The following is an 18,183-nucleotide window of genomic DNA, read 5'->3' on the forward strand; positions in this document are numbered from 1 at the left end:
TGCTGGAGAAGACTCTTGAGAGACCCTTGGTCTGCAAGAAGATCCAACCAGTCCATTCTAAAGGAGATCGGTCCAGGGTGTTCATTGGAAGGACTGATGCTAAAGCTGAAACTCCAATACTTTGGCCACCTCATGCGACAAGTTGACTCACTGGAAAAGACTCTGATGCTGAGAGGTATTGGGGGCAGGAGGAGAAGGGGACGACAGAGAATGAGATGGCTGAATGGCATCACTGACTTGATGGAGGTAAGTCTGAGTGACCTCCAGTAGTTGGTGATGGACAGGGAGGCCTGGCGTGCTGTGATTCTTGGGGTTGCAAAGGGTCGGACACTAGTGAGCAACTGAACTGAACTGAACTGAAGACTCTGCACACACCCTAACCTTATCAGCAACCCTACCCTTGAAGTATTCAGTTCATTTCAGTTGCTCAGTCGTGTCAGACTCTTTGCGACTCCATGAAGTATAAAACTCCTAATCAAATCCTCCCAGGTTGGGACACATAGTTTTTCAAGGCAGGAGCTCCCTGTGTACATTGCCTGGCAGAGCAATAAAGCTATCCTTTTCTACTTCACCCCAAACTCTGTCTCCAAGATTCAATTCAGCACAGGTGCACAGAGAAGCTGAGCTTTCAGCATCACCAACTTTTTCCCAGAGCTTTGAGAAAGAGATTTTTGGTAATAGAGGGAACCTGCAAGGTCAAGATCAAGAGGGAATATCTTTAAGATATGGGGTGAATCTTAAGGTCTTTCAACACTGTGAAAGGGACCAGCAGAGGGGACAAAGCTAAAGATTCCCATGGTAGGAGATGGTGATAGAGTCTTCCTCTGACCAGCAGGATCAGGGAGAGAGTGGGAGGATGCAGGTACTAAGTTGAAATGGATGGACATCTCCTTCAGAGGTTCTATCTTGATTAACACATGTGGGTTTGTTTCATAAAATCAGCTTGTGGCTTATAAACCAGTTCTTTTCCAACTTCAACATGCATAGGAACCGCTTCAAAATCTTTTTAAAATGCAGGCTCTGACTTAATGGATCTGGAATGGGGCCTGATGTTGTGCATTTCTGAGAGGCCCCCAGAGGGAGGCTGCATTACACAGACACGTACTCTGAGTCACTCCATAGTAGATTCCAGGGAGTCTCCCTGTGACAAAGAGTGGCAGAACCTCCCATCATGGTCCTGTTTGCATTTGATTCTGAAATAATCCTCACCATTGACCAGTGGGACATGGCCCAGCTCCACACATCCCTCAAGATCCGGTTGCCATCACCATCAGTTTCACTGTTCCACACTGATTCTACACAGTGCTTGCTTGATATCACAGCTGTTGAAAAGCCAGCTTTGCAAAGATGACACCATCCAAAGGAACCTCACTCCAAATAATTGGGAAATATGGCATACTTTGACCCTGATGTTGCAGTGTCCAACTGGATGCTGAGTCTTTTTGTGATTTCCTTGAGGTTTTGAAATGTCCCATGGTGCCCCATGACTAATCCCCTCACTGTCGCTTCTCCCCCTCCCCACCCCCAGGACATGTCAGCCCACACTTTGGAAACTATGACTTTAGGTTCAATAAGCATAATATTTTTTTGGTCCAATATCAAATAAAGTTTCGAAATACTTACTCATAATTTCTGTAGTTTTTTTTTTTTTTTTCATGGATCAGTATCAGACACTTCTTGGACCAACACGAATCTGGGGACCACATTTTGAGTAGCATTGATTTCCTCCATGATCTCATTTCTGGATATTCTGCCACTGCTCATCAAGCTTCAGATATGGAGTTCTTCCTGATGATCGTGAAACTCCTCAAGCTCAGTGATCCTCTAGTTCTTCTCTGCTTGCTCCACCTGCTGCCTAGAAAATGCCTGTCCTCAGAGCTTCACCTAATTGACCTCTTCAACTCATTCAGTTCTGACTTCAAACACTGTCGCTTCATTTAGGCATTCCCTGATGACCCAGTCTAAATGGCCAACACCCCTGTCATTCTTTGTAATATTGCCCTAATTCATTTCTTTCCACAGCAGTGACTATTTACCATCATCTTGCTCACTTACTAGTTTTGCATATTTAATATTTTACATCGCATAAATACGTCCTAAAAGTAGGGACCTTATCTATTTTGTTCACCTTTATAGCCCAGTCTCTTTTTGAAATTAACTGGTTCGTTTGGCCGCGTTGGGTCTTACTTGCGTAGCACAGGATCTTTGTGGCATCGTGGGGGATCTTTTGTTGCGGCATATGGGCTCTCTATTTGTGGCATGCAGGCTCAGTAGTTGTGGCGCATAGGACTTAGTTCCTCCTAGGCGTGTGGGATCTATTTCCCCAATGAGGGATTGAATCCACATCCCCTGCATTACAAGGTGGATTCTTAACCAGTGGACCGCCAGGTTAAGTCCCTAGTTTAGTGTCTTAAACAGTGCTGCACATGTAGCAGGCGTTGTACACGTAACTGTCGGATGAAGGAAAAAATGCTAAGAATCCTTCCTATATACTTAAGTCTAGGATGATCAAGTAGTACTAGATACCAAAGATAGTAGAAAAATAAAAGAGAGTAAAATTTAAAAATAAGAATATCTTATCCAGTAACATAATCTTGTCCATAAATTAGTAAAAATAAGATTATATATGATTTCAACAGTGAGCATTGTTGATCATCTTGGAGAACAAGAGTGATCTGTGGGAACACAGCTATGGGCCACTGAGATGGTCTGCTCCTCATAGTACACTCCTTGTGTGTCATCCATTTAGTATTTTTTTTTTTTTTCCTTTTTCTTGCCTCTTAGATTTCTGGCTCACTAAAGACAGAGATCATGCATTATACTTCTTATTATATATCTCATAAAGTTGGTCATTTGTTTTAGTCCACCTAGCTGCTATAAAAATAACATAAATTGGTTGGCTTATTAACAACAAACTTCTATTTTTTAGAGTTCTGGAGGATAAGAAGACCAAGATCTAAATACCAGCAGCTTTGGTGTCTGGTGAGAGCCCACTTCCTGGTTCATAGACAGGGTCTCTTCCTATGTCCTCATATGAGAAGGGGTTGGGGAATCTCTCTGGGGCCTCCTTTTTCAGGGCAATAACCCCACTCAGGGAGACTCCACCATCATGACCTAATAACCTCCCAAAGGCCCCCGCTTCAGTACCATCACCTTGGGTGTTAAGTTTAAACATATGAATTTAATGGGAGAGACAAAACATTCAGTCTGACCACCGTTTCTTTTGACACAAAGTTATACTGATGAATCAGTATAGTCAGTTATATGTTGACTATATTTTGTTCTCATGAGGCTTTCTCTGTACTTCCTAGCCCTTAATTAACCTCTGTTGGAAACAAAACAAAACAAAATGATACAGGAGGAGGATAAGAGGGAAAATATGATTGTATGATTCTGCCATCATCCTAGAACTGTTTGGAGTGTGTCATTCCTGACCTCAAAAGCTGGCTAGGAGAGCTGATGGTGGAAGACGTCAACGCAGTCTTAGAATGATCGTGGGGCCATGTGGGTCATGTCTGGTCAGACCAAGAGCTCATTAAGTAAGGAATCAGGAGTATTGTTATGAAAGCAGAGAGGGCAACTTTGTCATTGCCTTTGGCTAGCTTCACTGTCTTGGGCTCAGCTGTCTCCGAGACAAGGAGCAAATGGTTTTCCAAGAAGCACCAGTAGAGGAGATGGGAAGCGTGATGCAGAAGGAGACGGAGGACAGTGAGGCGCACACGTGAGCTGCCAACGCCTGGAACTCCACCTTGCAGGGGGCGTTTGGGAGATGAGTGACAAAAGTGGAGTATCTGCACACGACTTCCCGTTTCTTATTGACTTTAAACTACTTCTGTGTGCTGAATCGCTTCAGTCGTGTCCGACTCTCTGCGACCCTGTGGACCATGGCCTGCCAGGCTCCTCTGTCCATGCGTTCTCCTAGTGGGTGTTCAATCCCCAGGAATTTTCCCAAGAGGAAGCCCTGGGAAGAAGCACGGGTATAGATGCGTGGGTAGTATGCCATTGGCATATCCTGTAACGGAGAGGACTCAGGTCTGGGCAGGGCCTGATGATGCCTGCTCCAGCTCTGCTGTCAGTCATGGATCCAGACACAGACCTCCTGCACAGTGTGTGCTCAGCTGGTCAGTCACGGCAGCCTCTCCACAGCTGGGGAGGAGGACCTTCTTTACACTGCATCCGAAATCAACAGTCCTTCCATTGTCAATCCTTGTTCCCTTGAAACTGTAGCCACACTTTTAGTAGATTTCTTTCTCTCTCTATTTTTTTTTTCTCAGTCTTTGGATTTTCTTTAAATGTATGCTTGTTTTTTTTTCCTCCTCTTTGAGGCAGAAAATACATGGAGCGCAAAAGGAGAACATTTAGTGACAACCACCCAGGTCCTAGCTTACTGGGATGCTGAGATACCCTACCTATACAGTAGGTAGTTTTTTAAATTCATGGAGTTAGAATTATAAAAATGACTTCTCATTGATTATGAGACAAATCCATTATCTGACCTGAAAATTCCATAACTAAATCGATTTTAGTATTGCCTCCCTCATTTTTTATGAATTTAATCCTCTCTTACATCCTCTATGCCATTTCTCTTTCAAGACTGCGATGAGCTTTGTTAATTGATGTTTAATAATAGGTGTGTGCATGTGTGTCTGCTAAGTAGCTTCAGTCGTGTCAGACTCTTTGTGACCCTGTGGTCACAAAGACCAGCCCGCCCAGCTCCTCTGTCCATGGGGATTCTCCAGGCAAAAATACTAGAGTGGGATGCCAGGTCCTTCTCCAGGGGATCTTCCCAACCCGGGAATCGAACTTGCATCTCTTATGTCTCCTGCATTGACAGACAGGTTCTTGACTATTAGCACCACCTCGAAATCCCAACAGTAGGGGCTTAAATGGTAAATGGATTCCATCACATGTTTTCAGGCACAGAACTGAAATTTTCTTTGTGAGGAATATAATAGGGGCTGAAAATGGAAGATTGTAAAAAAATGATAATTACCAACGTTATTTTTAAGAAACTCTGAAGCTGCTGCTGCTACTGCTACTGCTGGTTATTTTTAAGAAACTCTGAAGCAACTAGATAAAATGAGGTGTGGATGTTCTCTGGTGTGTTTTAAACCTCAAAATATTAGCCTAAGATTTGAAAATGTTTACTAGACACAGCATTTCATCCAGAAACACAAATGACACTGACCAGTTATCATTGTTTGAATTATCTTAGCCCTTCTACCTGAAGGTAGCAAATGCAGTATTAATGTTTGTGTAAGAGGAAAAATTGAAAAAGCATTTGACATTGATGCTTACTGTGCCCCTTTCACTAAAAGTCCATCCAGTCAATGTTAAAATCAACTAGGATGGTTATCAGGGACCATTCAGTTTAGTTTTTTTGTGTGTTCTCAGTCAAAAGAGGAACCTGGAGAGGCAGACTCACTTTTCTTTTATTAAATTACCCTCTTTCTTTGGATGGAATTGGAAAATCAGTGGCAAGTAAACAATTATCTTTGCTAAATGCTAAACCTTGGCCAAGGAGTCAACCACTGAAATCTGGAGACAGAAAGAGCCTCTTCCCACTCAAGTTTTAGAGAAATTGTTTAGCATGTTACTTCCACAATGTATTTGCTTAGTGGTGTGAATAATAACCTATCTTATTGCACTTTTTGATGGAAGGAAGAAGCCACTGGGAACACAGTTCCTCTTCAGTCCTAATGTTGGATGCCTGTCCAACATGAGGAAAAATAATGTTGTTGAAACTGGGACTAGAGAAAACAAGACTCGGAGAAATGGCAAGCCACTCCAGTACTCTTGCCTAGAAAATCCCATGGATGGAGGAGCCTGGTAGGCTGCAGTCCGTGCGGTCGCTATGGGTCGGACATGACTGAGCGACTTCACTTTCACTTTTCACTTTCACACATTGGAGAAGGAAATGGCAACCCACTCCAGTGTTCTTGCCTGGAGAATCCCAGGGACGGGGGAGCCTGGTGGGCTTCCATCTATGGGGTCACACAGAGTCGGACACGACTGAAGTGACTTAGCAGCAGCAGCAGCAGAGAAAACAAGACTAGCTTGTTCATATTTTGTAGGTGTTAGGAATGTTTATGTATCTGGGGAATAGCTATTATTAATGAGATTCTTTGCTTTTAACATAAGAGGGGATGGATTTTGCCCCTTGAGATTTAATTTCTGCCTCAAATTGAACAGCCACCTTGCTTTCTGTGGAAATTACCCACCCACTGAACAGTATTGAGTTCTTTTCTGTGTCAGGGCCTGGTGTAGGCACTGAGCTACATATAGAATAGGTCCTTCCTTCATGGACTTCACGTCCAACTTTACTTGTAACTAGGGGGAAATGTCAGAGAAGGAAACAGCAACCCACTCCAGTGTTCTTGCCTGGAGAATCCCAGGGACGGGGGAGCCTGGTGGGCTGCCATCTATGGGGTTGCACAGAGTCGGACATGACTGAAGTGACTCAGCAGCAGCAGCAGGGGGAAATGTAAGTCATATGGGTGTGATGAAGTAGAGGGAGAAGGGAACATGCAGGAAGGAAGGAGGGATGGTAGGAAGGAAGGAAAGGATGCAAAGGAGAAAGAGAAAAAAGGGGGAAGTGAAGGAAGGGGGATGGAAAGAGGGAAGTAGGGATATGCAGACCCATTTGGCTCACCAAAGCTTCTCTCATGAACCCGTTTCTCCTCTCTTCAGAATCATCTAACATGGACCCTTGGTGGCTCAGATGGTAAAGAATCTGCCTATAATGCAGGAGGCCTGTGTTCTTTCCCTGGGTCGGGAAGATCCCCTGGAGGAGGGCATGGCAAACCACTCCAGTATTCTTGCCTGGAGAGTCCCATGGACAGAGGAGCCTGGCAGGCTACAGTCTATGGAGTCACAAAGAGTAAGACACGACTGAGTGACTAACACTTTTCACTTTCACCATGGACAAGATTAGATCAAAGACCTTCGGAACTCTCTGACATGGACCCAGCAGACCCTCATCTACATCTTGGTTCCTTTCTCCCCAAACCAACTGGAAGTCAGCCTAAGCCTCCAGCATTTCGATTCATCTCTCTTGTTTCTTTCATCACTGCAGTTGTGAAGCCTACTTCACCTTACTGCTTCCTTTCCAACTTTCACTTCCCTCATTAATAATTATTACCCAGAGGTAGCAACTAATCAGTATATTGAGATCTTGGAAACTTTTATTGTTCAATATAAGAACAAGACAACCAAACTACATTGGTGACATGGAAGCAAAACCTAGTGCCTATTTTTCAAAAATAGTTTTCACAGTACTTCTAAAATGAGGTGTCAAACACATATTTTGATTCATCCCAGAAAGTCCCTCAATAGAGCATCCTCAGGCATTCTCCCTCTAAAACACATTTACTCATTTAACCACAGGAACAACTTGTTGCTCAGAAAATGACAGTGTATTTTCTTTCATCTCTATAGGATTGGTATCAATCAATATAAATTATTAGCTAGTAAAGTGTAGAGTGCCATCAGGGAGGAGAGAACATGATCATCAGAGATGCCAGGAATATAGTAGAGAATAAGAAAGACCTGGTCCTTGTATCAGGAAGCACCTGTTTTGATAAGGAATATTGGGCTTCCCTGGTGGCTCGGAGGTTCAAGCGTCTGCATGCAATGTGGGAGACCTGGGTTCGATCCCTGTGTCGGGAAGATCCCCTGGAGAAGAAAATGGGAACCCACTCCAGTATTCTTGCCTGGAGAATCCCATGGACGGAGGAACCTGGTGGGCTACAGTCCACGGGGTCACAAAGAGTCGGATACGACTGAGCGACTTCATTTCACTTCACTTCACTTCATAGACATAGTAGGAAAACTTCTTTGGTCGTTTAGTCACTTTGACTCTTGTGACCCCATGAACTGTAGTCCGCTAGGCTTCTCTGTCTGTGAGATTCTCCAGGCAAGAATACTGGAGTGGGTTGCCATTTCCTTCTCCAGGGGATCTTCCCAACCCAGGGATCAAACCCAGGTTTCCTGCAGGCAGATTCTTTTACCGACTGAGCTACGAGGGAAGCCCTAGGGGGTAAAAAAAAAAACACAAAAAAAATTTTTATGAACAATTATAGTCACTAAGAGTCCAACGGGAGAAGGCAATGGCATCCCACTCCAGTACTCATGCCTGGAAAATCTCATGGATGGAGGAGCCTGGTAGGCTGCAGTCCATGGGCTTGCTAAGAGTCAGACACAACTGAGCGACTTCCCTTTCACTTTTCACTTTCATACATTGGAGAAGGAAATGGCAGCCCACTCCAGTGTTCTTGCCTGGAGAATCCCAGGGAAGGGGGAGCCTGGTGGGCTTCTGTCTATGGGGTCACACAGAATCGGACATGACTGAAGTGACTTAGCAGCAGCAGCAGCAGCAAAACTCCAACACGACTGAATGACTAATGATTTCACTTTCACTTTCATAGTGCTAATTGAAGAAGTACCTAGATTTATGGTGATGGTTTAGTCAATAAGTTGTATCTGACTCTTCTGCGAACCCATGGACTGTAGCCCACCAGGCTCCTCTGTCCACGGGATTTCTCAGGTAAAAATAATGGAGTGAGTAGCCATTCCCTTCTCCAGGGGATCTTCCCAACCCAGGGATTGAATCCAGGTCTCCTGCATTGCAGGAGATTCTTTACCAACTGAGCCACCAGGGAATCTTAAATACCAACAATCTAGTATTTCCCATCCAGCAGACAAATATTTCCTTATGCTTCTCTAACTTACTACCTCTGGAATCATAGGATGGTTTATGCTTTCTGAATTCTAAGGTTTTTGAATTTCTTCTTGGAGGAAAAGAAAAATCCAGTTATTATTCTTTTCCTTTCAGATATTACAAAGGGGGGAAATAATTAATAGATTTTGGAAGCAGGAGAGACGCAGAAGGAGTTTGTGTTACTTAAAGTCTATTTCCCCTGTGAACCCCTCAAGTCCGCCCAGTGTTCTGATGAGTCTGGTCCCCACCAAAAAGCCTGCTGTCCCTGCCTTCTGGCACAGTACAAACCTCAATTCTAATTCAGGTGCCTTTCAAGCCCACTTATCTGACAGGAGCATGCAGCAAACAAGAAGCGATGAGGCACCAGCACTTGAAAATGAAAGCTTTGTCTTAAAACCCAGTGTTTTGCCACCTCCCTGTTTAAACTCCAGTTAGTTACCCAGAGCACAACAGAAGCTGTGACAATCCTACCCCTGCCCTCAGTAGGTGCCCCAGGGGCAGAGGCTCAAGTCGCTTCCTCTCCCCGGTCTATTTGGCTAACCTCAGAAGGGAATCAACTCCAAGGAGTGACATAGTCAGTCATTATACTGATGCTGTCACGTTTGCCTAGATTATTAGCATTTTTATTTTGTTGTCATTCAGCAGTCAATTGACATTTGTTTATTGGACAGCAAACAATCATATTTTATATGTTGCAGTTTACAAATATTCTAATGTCTCTGCAAGGTATTTTTTTCCCCAGAATAGTCATCTCTTTGAGAAGACAGAACTTATGGAATATATATATATATTAGCACTGTTCTGCATTTTATTTTTAAAAAACTTTATTTTGTATTGGGGTTTAGCCAGTTAACAATGTTGTGATATTTTCAGGTGAATAGTGAAGGGAACTCAGAAAGTTGAAGTATGATAACATGGAATTAGTGTGAATAGCTTAACAGCAGATGGTTTCAGGATGGAAAGAATATTGGGGACTACATATTTCTACACTGACTTTTCTGAAGAGATGATCAAGAATGGAAATGGGAGGTGACTTATTCAAGGTCATAGTGACAATTAAGGGCTTATTGTAGCAAAGAAACTCAGACCTTCTATTTTATTCTGAGAATGCAATATTTTCTCTGTCGATAATGACTTTAAGAAGAAAACAAATAAACCAACAAAAACACAGTGTTGAATTATTAAATAATATTGGTCACATGGTCAGTTCATCAAATAATTTTGATAAGCATTGAAATGTAATACACATGAAATGTAAAGATGCTAAGGAGTTTTAGGGGAAACTTAGGAAGTTAGATAAATCTTGAAAGTGTAGTAAGGTCTATAAAGAATTCAGACCAAAAAAGAGCACATTCTGTATCACCACCTGGGGGGAGAAGGTGGCTGGAAGGGGTTAAGGGTGATGATTAAGTTCCATTTCTCTTTTTTAAAAATTGAAGTGTAGTTGGTTTACAGTGTTGTGTTAGTTTCTGTGTTAGTTTCAGAATATAAATATATCCTGAAAAAATATATATTTTCTGAAAAAATATATATACATATGAAGAAGAATGTATTTATACATACATTCTTTTTCATATTCTTTTCCATTATGATTCATTACAGGATATTGAGTATAGTTCCCTGGTCTGTACAGTAGGACCTTGTTGTATATCTATTTTACATATAGTGGTTTATATCTGCTAATCCCAAACTCCTAATTTACCCCTCCCTCCTTCCCCTTTGGTAACCGTAATTTGTTTGTTTTCTATGTCTGAGAGTCTGTTTCTGTTTAGTAAATAAGTTTATTTGTGTCATCTTTTAGATTCCACATGTAAGTGATATCATACCATATGTGTCTTTCTCATTCTGACTTACTTCACTTAGCATGATGATCTTTAGGTTCATCAATGCCTGCCAATGGCCTTATTTCTTTTCTTTTGTGGCTTTGTATCCCAGTGTGTATGTATTCCACATTTTCTTTAGCCATTCATCTGTTGAAGGACATTTAAGCTACTTTCAGGCCTTGGCTACTGTAAATAGTGCTGCTATGAAAACTGGGGTGCATGTATCTTTTCAAATTATAGTTTTCTCTAGATAAATGCCCAAGAGTGGGATTGCTGGATCATATGGCAACTCAGTTCTGTTTCTTGATGTACGTTTGGTTACACATCTGTGTTCACTGTATGAAAAAGCATCAGACCGATAATTTGGGCCTTCCCCTGTATCTCAATTAAAAGTTGACAATTAAATATCTTTACCTTTAGATCAATGTTCCTTGAATTTCAAAACTATTGTGCTTGAATTTTAATTTATATTTTTCAAACCTTACTCTAGGAACATAGGAAGAAGTAGCTTGGGCAAAACCTTGGAAAATTAGATTTATGGCCTGGATAGAAGAGTGTCCCCAGGCCCTATCACATGCCAGTCACTTCTCTCACTGGTTTTATCTGTATAAGAAAGATAATAAAATGTTTACCTCCATGAAAACTAGGAGCTCTGTGGAAGGGCTGATTAAATCCTTCCCATTAAAATGGGTGACAGTGTGCGTGCTAAATCACTTCAATCACGGCCAACTCTTTGTGACTCTATGGAGCCTGCCAGGCTCCTCTGTCCATAGGCTTTTCCAGGCAAGAACACTGGAGTGGGTTGCCATGCCCTCCTCCAGGGGATCTTCCCAATCCAGGGATTGAACCCACGTCTTCTGCAACTCCTGCATTTCAGGATGATTCTTTACTGCTGAGCCACCGGGGGAAGCCTGGGTGATGGTGCAGTGGTGAGCAAGTATGATCCGCTTGGAACAACCAAAACCCCTTACTTGCCCTCAGTCCTATGTCTCTCCAGAAGCAGTAATACTAATTCACCTGCTTTATAATTTTCCCAAAGTTCTCAGTACTCTTTCAAAAATCATTCTACTTGTGTTGTGAGCAAATGTGAACATCTGTAACCACCATACAGCATACAATCTTGGGTTTAATTATTCCAAAGTAAGACAAAAGTTTGGAATTCCCTTTAACCTTTTTGTCAAGGCCATGTATCCAAAGATGATGAAGTTGATTTTGGTTAGAAACTGCAGTGGTTTTAAAATGACCACAGAATTCCTAGACATTTCTGCTCATTGAGAAGTTCTGTCTCTTGCCTCATCCCACAAACACACCTCAAACGAATAGAGTATAATACAGGTTCTGAGGCTGAGTCCCAAATGGCGAATCTTTGAGTCATTCCAGCTCAAACACCAGACAATATAGTGGAAGGACCTTCAGATGATTCCAGTCCTAGGCAGTAAGTCACCCCCTTCCACCCCAGACTTTAAGTCATCTCAGCCAAAGTCCCAGATGGTGAGGGGCTAGTCATCCCCATGATGTGCTTGCTGAATTCCTGGCTCATGGAACCCCTGAGCATAATACAATGGTTATTTTAAATCAGGACTCATTGGGGTAGTTTGTATGACAGCAACAGGCATCAGATCAGGAAACTAAAACAATCTAAAATTTAATTATGTTTAGCCAATGTCATTCTGCTGGAGAGAGTGAGCACTCTGTGCGTGTAAGGGTTAGGCACACTTGAGGCGTGCAAAGGAAAGGTCTTGGGCAGTCAGTATCAGAGAGACGTGGGTCTTGGGGCCACACGTGGCTGCTGATTCAGCTTTAGTTGCCCCATTCCCCTGAAGAGGAAGTCCAGTGCTTTCCCTAAGGTACTCACAGAGTTATGCTTACCTAAGGGGAAACGTGGAGGGAGTAGTGATAAATTAGGAGGCTGGGATGAACACATACTCACTCCTATAGATAAAACAGGTAACTACCAGGACCTACTGTATAGCACAGGGAACTCTACTCAGCTTTCTGTAATAATACTTATGAGAAAAGAATCCGAAAAAGAATGGAGATAGGAATGGCAACCCTCCTCAGTATTTTTGCTGGAAAATCCCATGGACAGAGGAACGTGGTAGGCTACAGTCCATGAGGTCTCAGAGTCAGACACCACTGAGTGACTGAGTGTGTGCATACACACATACACACAAAAAAAGCTGATTCCCTTTGTTATACACCTCAAACTAACACAGCATTGCAAATTAGCTATCCTGCAATCAACTACGCACCAATAAAAGTTTACAAAAAAACAATTTGTTTTGATTGTAAGCCACTTGATGTTTTTAAAATCCTAGCATGCGTGCTGTGATACATGGGGTCGCAAAGAGTCGGACACGACTGAGTGACTGAACTGAACTGAACTGAACTGAGCATGTGGGAAAATATATCCAGACTAATGTATCAAAATGTGTTGTATACTTTAAAATATAAAGTCTTTTTAAAAAATCTTGATGCCACAAATAAAGTTCTATTCTAGTAAAGAAAAAAAAAAGAGAATCCTGGTAAGACATGTAAAAACATTAACTTTCTAAAATATAAATCATTTCAGAAGTAATAGCTACCTTTAAGAGTTACATGTTCTCTGTGGTGAAGTTGATTTCATACTGATCCTATTGACGGTTGTCTTACAGCCCAGTTAATATTATAAGAGACCACAGGCATATCTAGAGTGACTAGATCATTGAGAATATCCATCCTATTTGGCCACTGAAATATAAGGCACGACTCACTTTGAATCTGGTTCTGACAGCATATGAGCTGGGCAGTGAGCACAGGTTCTAATTAGAAGTAGCAGGCTGAATATCAGAAGAACCAAGCAATCTATATTTGTGACCGAGGCACATCTCATTTATTTAATTTTTTTACTCTGAGGGGAATGATATTTGAAGAATACTCAATAGAGAGAGAGTTTCCCGTAACTGTTGGATCCTATATCTTTTGTTACCAATGTTTCAAAACCAGGAACTTAGAGCTATTCAAGATGAAATTCTCTCTCCCAGAATCTAAAGGCATCCTTAAACTCTGCTGTTTGCAGAAAGATTTCATTCACACGTCCTGCTTCTAAGGATGAATGTAAACGCATATATGAGCATCATTGCCTCATTGAGTTCTACTATAAAATGGGTATAACATTCCTCAGCAGGAAAGTTTTTAATTGATGTAAATATTTGGGGTTCACAGTACAAGGAAAGGTTAGGTGATTAACTTGGTAGAAGATTTGGCAGGGGTGAAGGAGCCTAACTCAATAATGAATAAGAGGACTAATTCTGAGTATCAGATTAAATTTGCTCTTTTACATTTCTGATTTTTTCTCTCTCCAAACAGAATTGTGTTTCATATATCGTGTGGAAATCTCCTCCCTGTGTAGATGCTGGATTACCCCCCCTCACCCCTGTATCTCTTAACAAGCTCCTTGCTGCAGCTGGAATTAATGCTTCCTGTCGTTTTAAATAATGTGACATTGAAATACAATTTTTTAATGTGCTGGCATTTAACATGCCACAATATTTCAGTTATTTTACATTCATTTGGGTGCTCTAGTGTTATTACAGCTGTTATGAAATTCTGACAAAGAGGTGCATTTCTTTCTTCTGTTCCACCATAATTGCTTTTTGCCGCATCTCTGAACCGTAACCATGGCGATCTGTAACATTCATCAGAGGACCTCTTGTTATTTCCCTCGTGTGAATGAAAAACAAAATGGTATAAATACTCAGAGAAGTTTTACAAAAGCAGTCTTTCTCTTCTTTCTTTTCCTTTCTTCCTTCTTTCCTACCTTCCTTCCTTCTGTCTGTCCATCCATCCTTTATTCCTTTCTTTTTTTCCCCCTTCTATCTTCATTCTTCCCCCATCCTCCCAATTTTCTTTTCTTTTCTTCTTAATTTTTTTTTTTGTTTCCAAAAGTAGAGGGTATAATGAGGGAAAATTAAGGGGCATGGCTTGAGATTTTTCACTTATTTATTTATTTTTTTAATGAAAACGTCTTTTGTATAAAGAAAGCACAGAGAGAAAATGAGAACTTAAGTCAGTCTTTTCTAAGTCTGACTGGTTACAAACAAGTCCTTGTTTGAGCTACTTAATGTGGAATATCATTACCATATTGGAACCATTTTGTTGATGTATTGACTTGCTCTTCCTATTGTAGGGGGTGGCTGAAATGAGCATACCCTGGCTGTATTTTAAATTGCCATCTTTCTGGCAACTTGAGAGGTCAATCCTATCTCATGTACTTGTCCTCTTTTCATCTCTTCTGCTCAGGTATGACTTAACAATTCAGGTAAAATTGGTACAGAAATCCCATTAGATCACCTCTGTGAAAAGGCAGTACATGCAAACGACAGCTCTGCTGTATCCACACGCCAACACCAGCAATAAGCCCGAGAGTCAGCTTCACTGGAAACATCAGTTAATTCCCCATGGTGCTGCTGCTTCACTGATTTGAAGGTAAGCAAGTGTGGGCCGTTCTGAATTTTACTGGAATGGTCATCATAGATATTCCTAGAACTGACTTCAAAAACTTTACCTCACTTTTTTCATAATTTTTTTTTTAAACCACATTTTCCTTTCGGATACCTAAAACTATTAAACACTTGGCATTTTCTAACAGGCTTCCCAGGTGGCACTAGTGGTAAAGAACTTCCTTGCCAATATAGGAGATATAAGGGATGCAGGATTGATCCTTGGGTCAGGAAGATCCCCTGGAGGAGGGCATGGCAACCTACTCCAGTGTTCTTGCCTGGAGAACTCCACGGACAGAGGACCCTGGCGGACTATGGCCCATAGTGTTGCAAAGAGTCAGACATGACTAAAGTGACTTAGCATGAAGGCATATTTTCTATCAAGTAGATTTACAAGAAGGAATCTAGCTCTTGGTGTTACCTGAAGCTAATTGAGTTAGTTTTGCCAAGTGTTTTACATTCTGCAGTCTTACCATTGTGCCAACTGTGATCTATTCTTGGGTTCTTGTGATGAGGTATATCAACAGCAGTAAAGTGTTTCTGTGGCACAACCATTGCAAAAACAACTGACCACGAATAAGGAGTATTTGTGGAATGGTTTGGACCAAAACTTCAAACTTTCAGAAAGAAAACTATGTTTTATGGAAATTTAGTGTAACTCTGGACTTGCCTGCTAAAAGCATTTTGGGTTTGCATTGTGGTCTCATTATGTTCACGTCTTCTCTGAAACTTTCAGGGATTAATTTCATCCCAACAGACTAATTCTGCTGGCCCATAGTGATGAGTTAAAAGCATCAATAGATACTCTAAGTAAATTTGATGGCTGTGAGAGTGAGCCTTCTCATGTTCAATTTTAAGGAGTTTAAGTCATCAAGAGACCCAGCTGCTGTATTTTGAAAGGCATTGCCCTGTTCCTACCAGGACCACACTTCCGATGAGCTCTTCCCAGCCAGTGAGTAAGCATACATAAAGTTAACATTCTTCAAACAATTCATCATTATATACCAATAAGTATCTCATTTTCTCATATCTTCAATAATAATTTAATAAGTTGGTAAGGAAGACACTATTATATTTATTTTGTAGATAAGCACTCTGGAGCTCTGAAGTTACTTAACCCTGGCATAGGTATGGATAATTCCATCTTCTGGACTCACCTCTCTTCTAAATGAGCAAAACTTTATTTATTCACACATTTATTTATTCAAGAATTAGTGAATACCTGCTAGATTTGACACTTTATGAAATGATGAGTATAAATCACCAAAGATCTGTGAGCCCAGAAACATATGCTCAGGAGATTAACTGAACTCAAGTGGGTTAGGCAGTGTGGACCAATTTCATCTGTCCAGTGTCTGACAAACCCCTAACCCTACATGGTTCTGTCCACCACTTTCTAGTCAGTTCCATGTCTCTGTTGTAATATGAGCCAGCTTGGATACTCAGACTGTCTTATGAACACTTGAAATTGGCTTCTAATTGACACTTTCCATTTTTGTTCCTGCCCATCCTCTTCAAGATAGTCAGAGTGACCCTTCTGAAACTCAAATCTTCTCACCTCCATCTCCACACCCCCTCACACGGATGCCTTCAGCAGTCTAAATACACGCACAGGATGAAAGGAAATTCTTGGCAGAACCTGTAGGACCTAATTGGTGTGAGCTCCACCTGTCTCTCTAGTCTTGTCTCTCATCAGTACTCCTACACCTTGGATTTTGGTTTTACTATTCTCAGCTTCTCAGATGTTCCAAGACCTCTCTTGTCAGTTGGCTTCACATAACATATTCCTTCACTCAGCTTGGAACAGATTTTTTTTTTTCACCCTTTTCACTTTGACTGATCCTTTGGATATCAGTTCAATACTTTTTTTCATTTAAAAAAATTTCCTCATAGAATGAGTTCGGAAGTTTCCCTTCCTCAGCAATTTTCTGGAAGAGTTTGAGTAGAATAGGTGTTAGCTCTTCTCTAAATTTTTGGTAGAATTCAGCTGTGAAGCCGTCTGGACCTGGGCTTTCGTTTGCTGGGAGATTTTTGATTACAGTTTCAATTTCCGTGCTTGTGATGGGTCTGTTCAGATTTTCTATTTCTTCCTGGTTCAGTTTTGGAAAGTTGTATTTTTCTAGGAATTTGTCCATTTCTTCCAGGTTATTCATTTTATTGCCATATAATTGCTGATAGTATTCTCTAATAATCCTTTGTATTTCTGTGTTGTCAGTTGTGATCTCTCCATTTTCATTTCTAATTTTATTGATTTGGTTCTTTTCCCTTTGTTTCTTGATAAGTCTGGCTAGTGGTTTGTCAATTTTATTTACCTTCTCAAAGAACCAGCTTTTGGCTTTGTTGATTTTTGCTATAGTCTCTTTTGTTTCTTTTGCATTTATCTCTGCCCTAATTTTTACAATTTCTTTCCTTCTACTGACCCTGGGGTTCTTCATTTCTTCCTTTTCTAGTTGCTTTAGATGTAGAGTTAGGTTATTTAGTTGACTTTTTTCTTGTTTTTTGAGGTGTGCCTGTATTGCTATGAACTTCCCCCTTAGCACTGCTTTTACAGTGTCCCAGAGGTTTTGGGTTGTTGTGTTTTCATTTTCATTCATTTCTATGCATATTTTGATTTCTCTTTTGATTTCTTCTATGATTTGTTCGTTGTTCAGCAGCCTATCAAGCTACCAAAGATATTTTTCACAGAACTAGAACAAATAATCTCACAATTTGTATGGAAATACAAAAAACCTCGAATAGCCAAAGCAATCTTGAGGAAGAAAAATGGAACTGGGAGAATTAACCTGCCGGACTTCAGGCTCTACTACAAAGCCACAGTCATCAAGACAGTATGGTACTGGCATAAAGACAGAAATATAGATCAATGGAACAAAATAGAAAGCCCAGAGATAAATCCACGCATCTATGTTCACCTCATCTTTGACAAAGGAGGCAAGAATATAAAATGGAGAAAAGACAGTCTCTTTAACAAGTGGTGCTGGGAAAACTGGTCAGCCACTTGTAAAAGAATGAAACTAGAACACTTCCTAACACCATACACCAAAATAAACTCAAAATGCATTAGAGAGCTAAATGTAAGACCAGAAACTATAAAACTCCTAGAGGAGAACGTAGGCAAAACACTCTCTGACATAAATCACAGCAGGATCCTCCATGACCC

Source organism: Moschus berezovskii, chromosome 21 (genome assembly GCF_049115385.1).
Source record: "Moschus berezovskii isolate FMDL1 chromosome 21, NW_MosBer_1.0, whole genome shotgun sequence".
Classification (NCBI taxonomy): Eukaryota; Metazoa; Chordata; class Mammalia; order Artiodactyla; family Moschidae; genus Moschus; species Moschus berezovskii.